Source organism: Larus michahellis, chromosome 17 (genome assembly GCF_964199755.1).
Source record: "Larus michahellis chromosome 17, bLarMic1.1, whole genome shotgun sequence".
Taxonomy (NCBI): domain Eukaryota; kingdom Metazoa; phylum Chordata; class Aves; order Charadriiformes; family Laridae; genus Larus; species Larus michahellis.
Window position 1 is genome coordinate 1653862 of NC_133912.1, and position 8620 is coordinate 1662481.

Genomic DNA, 8620 nt, shown 5'->3' on the forward strand with positions numbered 1-8620 from the left:
ATTGCTAGTCAAATTTGATTTAGAGGACTAGGCAGTTGTACCGTGCGTGTGAAAAAAAAAAAAAAACAAAACCTGGTTTCTGACATCATTTTGGCTTGCTGGAGCTGCAAGAGGGCTGCACTGTCCTGCAAAAGTATTTTTCTTTTACCTTCCAGGAGAGAAAATCAAGTGCAAACTGATTATTAAACACTCTTCTCGGGTAGCTCACGTAAATCTGCCGTGCTTTGTGGAAGGAAATGAATCATTCCAATTAAAAAAAAAAAAGCTGAGAAAACCCGGGAGCTGGGCGAAATGCCCCTTGGGGAGGGACATTCAGCCGGCGCTGAGGGGACCGACCCTCGCCTGCGGGAGAGGGTTGTGTCGGACGGGGCTGGGTCCCTTTGCGTCGCCCAGAGCTTGGCTTTGGTGGGACCACAACTGCGTCTCCCGGTGGAATTTGGGGTTTGCACGCCTGCCCCGTGCGTTATCTATTAGCAAGGAGCAATGCTGGAAGCTGGGAAGAGCAGATGATAAACCTCTCCTTTGCTTGTGAAAGTCGCCGGGGATAAACCAGGCATCTTTCTCCTTTTTTTCCCCTCTTTTTTTTTTTTTTTTTTTGGTATTCCACATTGACAAGTGCAATAGATATGAAACATCACAACAATGAAAGCGAATACTTTCTGCCTGCCTTTGACTCTCTTACTTCCAGGCTATTTACCGAGAAGTGCAAGAAACAAAATGTTCTGAAATGCTGCAGCAAAATGGGGGGGGGGAGGGGAGGGGGAAGAGAATAATATAAAACATGCAAGCAACTGGATAAAAATGAAGCAATATTGACAGAAAATGGAGTTTTAAACAGCAGGACAACAGCAACTCAGATGGATTTCATTCTTGCGTATTACAAAGCTAAGCCAAGCACCTGGAAGAGAGAGAGAGAGGAAAATAATCACACGTTTCCCTGGTTTATAAAATCTTTTCCTTGTCATTTCAAAATACCTATGACAAGAGAAAGCTGTACCTAGCCCTGCTGTAAAAACACTGAGCTGGGACTCAGAGCCTTTCCCTGCTCTTGGTACGGAGCTTTTCCCGTGGTTCGTCCCACCGTGCCTCAGTTTCCCCCTCTGCAAAGGTGCTGCTCACCTTTCTCGCTCAGTTGCAAGACAAACGTTTCAAAGCACGAGCTGTCTCCCAATCGGAAAGCAAAAATTATTTGGGTAATGGGACGGAGGAGGGAACAGTTCTTCCTCCAAATAACAGGAACGATGCGCAGCCCTCGTCATGCACTGGGGGGGCCTCTCCGCAGGTTTGAGGCTGAGACATGTCCTGGAGATACCGAAGGGCATCCTTGGAGGTGGCAGGGCACAATGAAGCCGGTTGAGGTGCCTCTGTGATTTTGGGGAGACATTTGGGCCTCTGGTTCTCCCACCAGCAAGCCAGGGGCATCGGGGCAGGAGGCTGATCTCTTCCAGGCGGTCACCGCCTTCCTGGGATGCTTCTTCGTGGCAGGGGGGCAAGAAAAAACAGGGAGACCTTTTTGTTTGGCAACAGGTAGGCATGGCTGCTGCTGCTGCCCCATGCGAAAGCGAAGGCAGCTGCCTTCAAAAAGCCCCCAGCTGTGCCAGCCCCTCCGCTCGGGACGCGAGGGGGATGCTCCGCACTCCGGCTCTGGCGCTGCCTGGGTTTTCAAGGCAACCCCAGCCAAAAAGTGCCAGTCCCTTTCCCCGTCTCCCCACGGACCCTCTTTGAAACCAACCCAGGCAGAGGCCAGGGAAGCAGATGAGGGGGGAGTGCCTCAGCTCTTTTTTCTCCTTGTCTCCTTCTTTTTCTCCCCAGCTGTATGGACAGCTGCCAAAAAACCTCAGCTTGTGGCACTTGATAAAGCTCTTGTACAGCAGGTCCGGGAACAATACGGGCAGTGATAGGCAAGGCCTGGAAACAGCCACAGGGGGGAGAAAGGCATTGAGGCTTTGAGGGTTAAAAACAAAAAATAAAAGTGCTTTAATGATGTTTTGGTCTCAGGTGGGGAGAGCTTGGCTTTCTACACTGACTACATCCATTTTTGTAAGGGACCAGCCCCACGGGAAGGCTGGAGCTGGGTGTCAAGCATCAGGCGGGAGCAGGGATGCAATCGGGGTCTCTCCATGGCGCACTGCTGCTGCCAAGCAGTGCCCCAGGGCTGGAAGAGTTCGTCTGGTTAATAGAGAGGTCCTCACCAAATACCCCTTCCCCAGTTCCTCCTGTGGCCTGGCATAGCCACCCTGCTTGGTACTCATAGCCACCCTGTTCGGTACTCATAGCCACCCTGTTCGGTGCTCATAGCCACCCCGCTTGCTGCTCATAGCCACCTTGCTCGGTGCTCGTAGCCATGCTGTGAGCTCAGTACTCATGGCCACCTTGCTCAGTGCTCATAGCCACCCTACTCGGTGCCCATAGCTGCCCTGCTTGGTGCTCACAGCCACCCTGCTTTGTTCCCATAGCCACCCTGCTTGGTGCTCATAGCCACTCTGGTCGCTGCTCGTAGCCACCCTGCTTGGTTCCCGTAGCCATCCTGCTTGGTGCTTATAGCCACTCTGCTTAGTCCTCATAGCCACCCTGCTCAGTGCTCATAGCCAGCCTACTTGGTGCTCATGGCCGCTCTGCTCGGTGCTCGTAGCCACCCTGCTCAGCACCCGTAGCCACTCTGCTCGGTGCTCGTAGCCACCCTGCTCAGCACCCGTAGCCACCCTGCTCAGTCCTCATAGCCACCCTGCTCGGTGCTCATAGCCACCCTACTTGGTGCTCATGGCCACCCTGCCTGCTGCTCATGGCCATTCTGCTCGGTGCTCATAGCCACCCTGCTTGGTGCTCGTAGCCACTCTGCTCAGTGCTTGTAGCCGCCCTTTTCGGTGCTCATAGCCACTCTGCTCGGTTCCCATAGCCACCCTGCTTGGTGCTCGTAGCCACTCTGCTCAGTGCTTGTAGCCGCTCTTCTCAGTGCTCATAGCCACTCTGCTCGGTGCTCGTAGCCACCCTGCTCAGTGCTTGTAGCCACGTGCCATTGCAGCTCAAGCTGGTTGCCTGACACTGGGGGGCACCGCGATGGAGACGGATTAAAGCTGCAAAGATGGCCAAACACCGGCACCGATTGGTTTCTCGTTAGACCTTCCTAACTTAATCAAAACCGGTCCCGCAGCCATCCCCTGGATGCTTTGCTGCAGCCTTTCGTGCAGGTCTTTTAATGCAAAGTTATTTTAATGCCGTGCTTTGCATTCAGCTGCTCGTCCGCTTTTATGTCAGCGGTCCCTGCCATGCAAGGTGAAAACAGCTGAGCTGGACCTGCTGCAATTTTGTGCATGGATGGGCTGGATGCACCTCAGCCCGTCCCTGGGAGAAGGGGATTTATGGGGCGCTGCTGAGAAGTCGATAGCGAAGAGGGATGGCTCCCAAATCCTGGGGTGAAGCTCCTCGAGGTATTTCCTGGGGTCCAGAGATAATTGCCACCATGTGAGTTCTCTTTGATCTGGACAGGTGACCAGCGAGCCTTTAAGCAAACCCGTACCTGTAAAATTTTCCAGCTCCTGTTTCACTGCCCAGATGTGCCCAGATGTGTTTGGGAACCGTCTCTCTGTCGGGCTGGTCTGCGTTACAGGAGAATTGGGGCCAGGTTTCACCCTTCATCACTCGCCCGTAGTTGCTCAGGGGTATTCAGAGCAGGGCAGCTTGTCTCAATCCACCGGAAAACTATTAAACCTCCGAATTAGGGTGTTATTCGCGTGTCTGAACATGATAAACACTGGACTGGGTTAGTGCTTGCTAAGAATAACCATCTGATCCTGACTTTTTCCAGATCCCATAAAACTTTCCAGCTCCGGAGGGACCTTGGAGGAAAGGAGGGAGCTCCACAGCTCCTCCTTCGGTCTGCAGGAGAGGAGCTGGCTGTAGAAAAATGCAAAGGAAACTGCGATGAGACTGCAGGAGACAGACAGATCCTGTCCTCTTCACCACTTACGTGGCTTTTAGTATCCTTTTTGGGGATTTTTCATCCCACAAGGTGTTTATGAAACCTGGCTTGGACTTTTTTGCTAAAGACAAATCTAGTGCGTGTACAAAATCCCCCCAAAATGAACAGCCTGCAAAGGGTTACGTGGAACATTTGTATAAAAACAATGAATCCCATTTTTGCTTGATTGGCACTTTAATTAGGCCCATGTCCTTTTGCTGCCACCGCAATCAGATTGGAGGAGAATGGGAAGCTTCCACACCGTTATATTTATCTCAAGATTACAAGATTTCCTTTTTTTTTTTTTTTCAATGCAAAGGGGGGAAAAAAAAAAAAAAAGAAAAACCTCACCACCTTATAAATGTGGCAAGGGAACGATATTATTTAGGGCTTGGAGAAAGCGTGGCTTCCTGATTGCAGCACAAGAATTAATCTTATTATGTTAACAAGGGATTGTTATGCTAAGAAGAATAAGGAAGAAAAGTTCTGTCTCTCAAGTCTGCCAGGAACAAGACAAGGACTGTGCAGGCTCGAAAACCAGCCTTGAATTTAAGAGCTCCAGCAAAAAGAAGAAAGCCCAAAGTCCTTGTGGTTTTTATAAGGCAATTTCCCTCTTTTCCTTCTCTCTTTTTTACTGCGCGGAGGCTGTAACTCCAGCTCGCAGCTCCCAGCCACCCGGTGAATCTCCTGAGAGTGGCTTCAGATAAGCGCTCCTGGTAAATAATGTGCCCAGATTACAACGCCCATCCCTAAGTCTAGCTACATCCTAAAATTTAAAATGAGACGAGCAGACAAATCGGGCTGAGCAGGCTTTTACGCCCCGATATAAAAGACAACTCCAAGCACGCGAAGGGGAGGTAAATGGGACGCTGGAGATTTCCAGTTCCCGACCTTCTTGGGAAATTATTTCTTTGTTGGAAATAAGGGTCATTTTATCTGCTGAATAGTAGGAAAAAAAAAAAAAATTACTGAAAAAAAAAAGATTGTTCTGCACTGCTTTTGGTGCTTTCAGGTGTAAAAGGCAAAAGCTCCGGGAAAAGAGAAAAGCTCCCCTTCTTCTCCCATGCCATGAATCCCCAAAATCCTGCAGTACAGGGAAATAAAAAAAACCCCAAACATTCACCGACATATAGGCAAATCTGTCCTCCCACCTCTCCGAGCTGGTTGCTGTTACAGGGGGATGAGCAAGAGCCATGAGTCAATATCCAGCCCCATCTTCTCTCTTTTTTTTTTTTTGCCTTTCCCCAGAAAGCTTTCAGAACCCGTGACGAGCCTGAGCGTCGGCTGAAAGCAAAAGTTGGCTGCGAAATTTCAGCCCGTCCCTGGGATTTGCTCAAGTCGAGGGAAAGGCGTTTGTTTTGCAGTGGAATAGTTTATTCTTCGAGCAAAGATAGAAATGATGCCATTTGATTGAGGTGGCTAATTACATGCCTTGAAGAGTAAATTACAGCTATCAAATATCCCAGTGAATATTCACTTACAAATAGAGAGAGAGGAAAATGAAATTTTTTGGGTTTGCTGGCAATTTTGAAATAAAAACATTGTCTCTGATGGGGACTGTTAACCAATCCTTTTAAAATTCCTCTGCTACTGCTAAATTCAAGTGATATTTTCTCGCAGACCAACCAAACAGTTCACTCCAACGACCCTAAGCTAATTTTATTATTTTTTTTGCAGTTTTGTGTTTCCTTGTCACTTTTGGAACCACTTGCCTTCACTTTAACACGTTTTTGAGTGAAAAACGTTAATAACAAGTTTAGAAACAGTTCAAACTGCCTAAATGGAGTAAATATTTGTCATAAAAAGTATATTGCTGGCCAGAAAAAGTTTCATAGGGAAAAAAACCAAACCCAAACCGTCCGTCTCCTCAATTCGTAAATACGCAAAAATCTGAATTTCATTCCTGCAAGTTGGAAACATTTCTAAACGGTGAGTAAATTGAAGGCGACTGCGGGGAAGAGCATCGAACGCCCGGGTTGAAGCTGATGGCTGAGCCATTCCATCTCCATCTCCCCCATCTCCCTCTTTGCCTGGATGAAACGGCCATTTCCGCGCTCTGCGGATGCAAACACCTTGCAGAAGGCGCTGTTGCTCGGTTTGCTGGGGTCACGTGCAAAATGAACCCTTTATTTCACCTGGACCCATGATAATTTGTATTTCCTCTTAGATCTCAAGCTTTTGGGCCCAGGCTGCGAAGCTCTGCTTCCCCCAAAAGTCACCTCTGCCGGTGCTTTTGGGCTGCAGGACCATAAGCCGAAACATCCCATGCCTCAGTTTCCCCAAGAACACAACGGGCGCCTTGCTGAGAGATTTACTTAGTATTTTCCAGGTGCTATTGCTGCAAAAATCCTGCAGCAATCGCTCAAATCCTGCTCCGAGGATCTCCCCCTTCTCCTCCCCGCTGTGCCTTCAGCCTCCTTCCCCGGGTAATGAAAGGTAAGCATCGCTCTGTATGTCTCTGCGTGCCTGTAAATTCCTGGGGCCCATTAGGGGGGAGAAAAAAAAAAAAAAAAGTCAATTTTCTTGTCTTTTCCGCTTCTCTGGCCCTTAGGAACAAACCCCAAGCCCACAGCAATCCCCCCCTTTCCCAGCCATCTCATTAGCAGTGTCCTCGCGCATCCCAAGGCACGCTGGCGGCGAGGGCGAACTGACACTTCTGGGGCACTTCGGCATCTCTTAATTTGCCCCTTGCCACCCCCTTGTCCCGGGAGAGGAGATGTTTTGTTGTGTGCAAGCAGCACGCGCGATGCACCGGGGGACTTGTTATCCCATCCCCGGGGGCTGGCAGTCGTTCCCAGGGGTATGATGCGGGCTGGGGGGCGGACGCGTGGGGTTTGCAGCCCCAAGGAGCCTGGGTGCCTTCGAGGTCTCCATGGGAGGAGAAGAAAGAAGACAACAAAACACCCAGCTGCGTGCAGAATGAATCGCATCCCAGCCGTGATCATTGAACGGCGGCGGCGGCGTGGGTTGGCATGGCATGGCCTTGGCAGCTCCTGCCGAAATGCAGCCCTTGGAAACTGGGTGAAGGCAAACACCGTGTAGAAGACGTTGTTGCTCCATTTGCTGCAGCCAAATGCAAAGTCAACCCTGTGTTTTACCTGCAGCCACAATAACTTGTGTTTTCTATCATAGAATCATGGAATGGTTGGGGTTGGAAGGGACCTTGAAGACCGCCCAGTGCCACCCCCCGGCCCGGGCAGGGAGACCTCCCGCCAGCCCAGGTTGCTCCAAGCCCCGGCCAACCTGGCCTTGAACCCCTCCAGGGATGGGGCAGCCACAGCTTCTCTGGGCAACCTGGGCCAGGGGCTCACCACCCTCACAGCAAACAATTTCTTCCCAATATCTCATCTCAGTCTCCCCTCTTCCAGTGTAAAACCCTTCCCCCTCGTCCCATGGCTCCCCTCCCTGCTCCAGAGTCCCTCCCCAGCTTTCCTGGAGCCCCTTTAGGGACTGGAAGGGGCTGGAAGGTCTCCCCGGAGCCTTCTCTTCTCCAGGCGGAACCCCCCCAGCTCTCTCAGCCTGTCCTCCCAGCAGAGGGGCTCCAGCCCTCCCAGCATCTCCGGGGCCTCCTCCGGCCCCGCTCCAACAGCTCCGTGTCCTTCTGCTGTTGGTGCCCCAGCGCTGGAGGCAGCACCGCAGGGGGGTCTCCCCAGAGCGGAGCAGAGGGGCAGAATCCCCCCCTCGCCCTGCTGCCCACGCTGCTGGGGATGCAGCCCAGGCTGCGGTTGGCTTTCTGGGCTGCCAGTGCACGTTGCCGGCTCATGTTGAGCCTCCCATCAGCCAACACCCCCAAGTCCTCTTAAATATCAAGCTTTTGGGGCCAAAGGCTTGGTCCATAGTCTGACCCTGAGCATCCCGAAGCATGTCCCCGGGCATTGGCGCATCCCGCACCCACCGGCTTCTCTACCACATCCCACCCAGCTGCAACCACACAGGGAACTGCTTGGGAAGGGGAAAATGCTGAGTGCACTGCAAGCCCAAAACAGCCACTTGCTGCACTTACAGAGCGTGTTCATGAATTAGTCGGGCTTCGTCATGCCTGGCATGTCCCAGGGGGGGTAATTTTTCCCCGATGCTTGATAGATTTTGTCCTAGCAAGGGTCATAGAAAGCCCAACATTGATGGGTTTCATCTAATTTCAATTATAGTCATTAAAACTTTTGCTCACATGAGCTGAGCCTTTCCAAAAGCCGTCGAATGACAGCCCATTAGAGAGCGGTTATTTATAGCGGGGCATGTTAATTTTACAGGATCACAGACCAGTGATTCAGTGCCTGGCGTTGCTGAAAGGAATCACTCACAGGAATGAGTGTGAGCTGACATAAAAGTACCTAAACCCACAACCTCCTGCCAGCAGAAGCTCCTGGGTTGGATGAGATGCAGGGGCAGCCGCCTGGGGACGGGCAAACCTGAGATGCTGGGGTCGTCCACAGGTTGGGGACCAATACGTGGGATGCTGAATGATCAAATAATCCCTTTTAGCCCTAGTTTCATGCAAGCTGATGGATGGAGGCTGAGGAGGTCCAGGCAAATGGGTGACTTGAGCTCCAGGGTGAGCAGACACGGTGTTGGGTGATGCTAAAGGGAAGAGGGGCTCCTTTCCCGTGGTGCCTCCACGTTTTTCCAGCCCCAGTTTGGGAGCTGCGGGGCGCCCACGCTCTC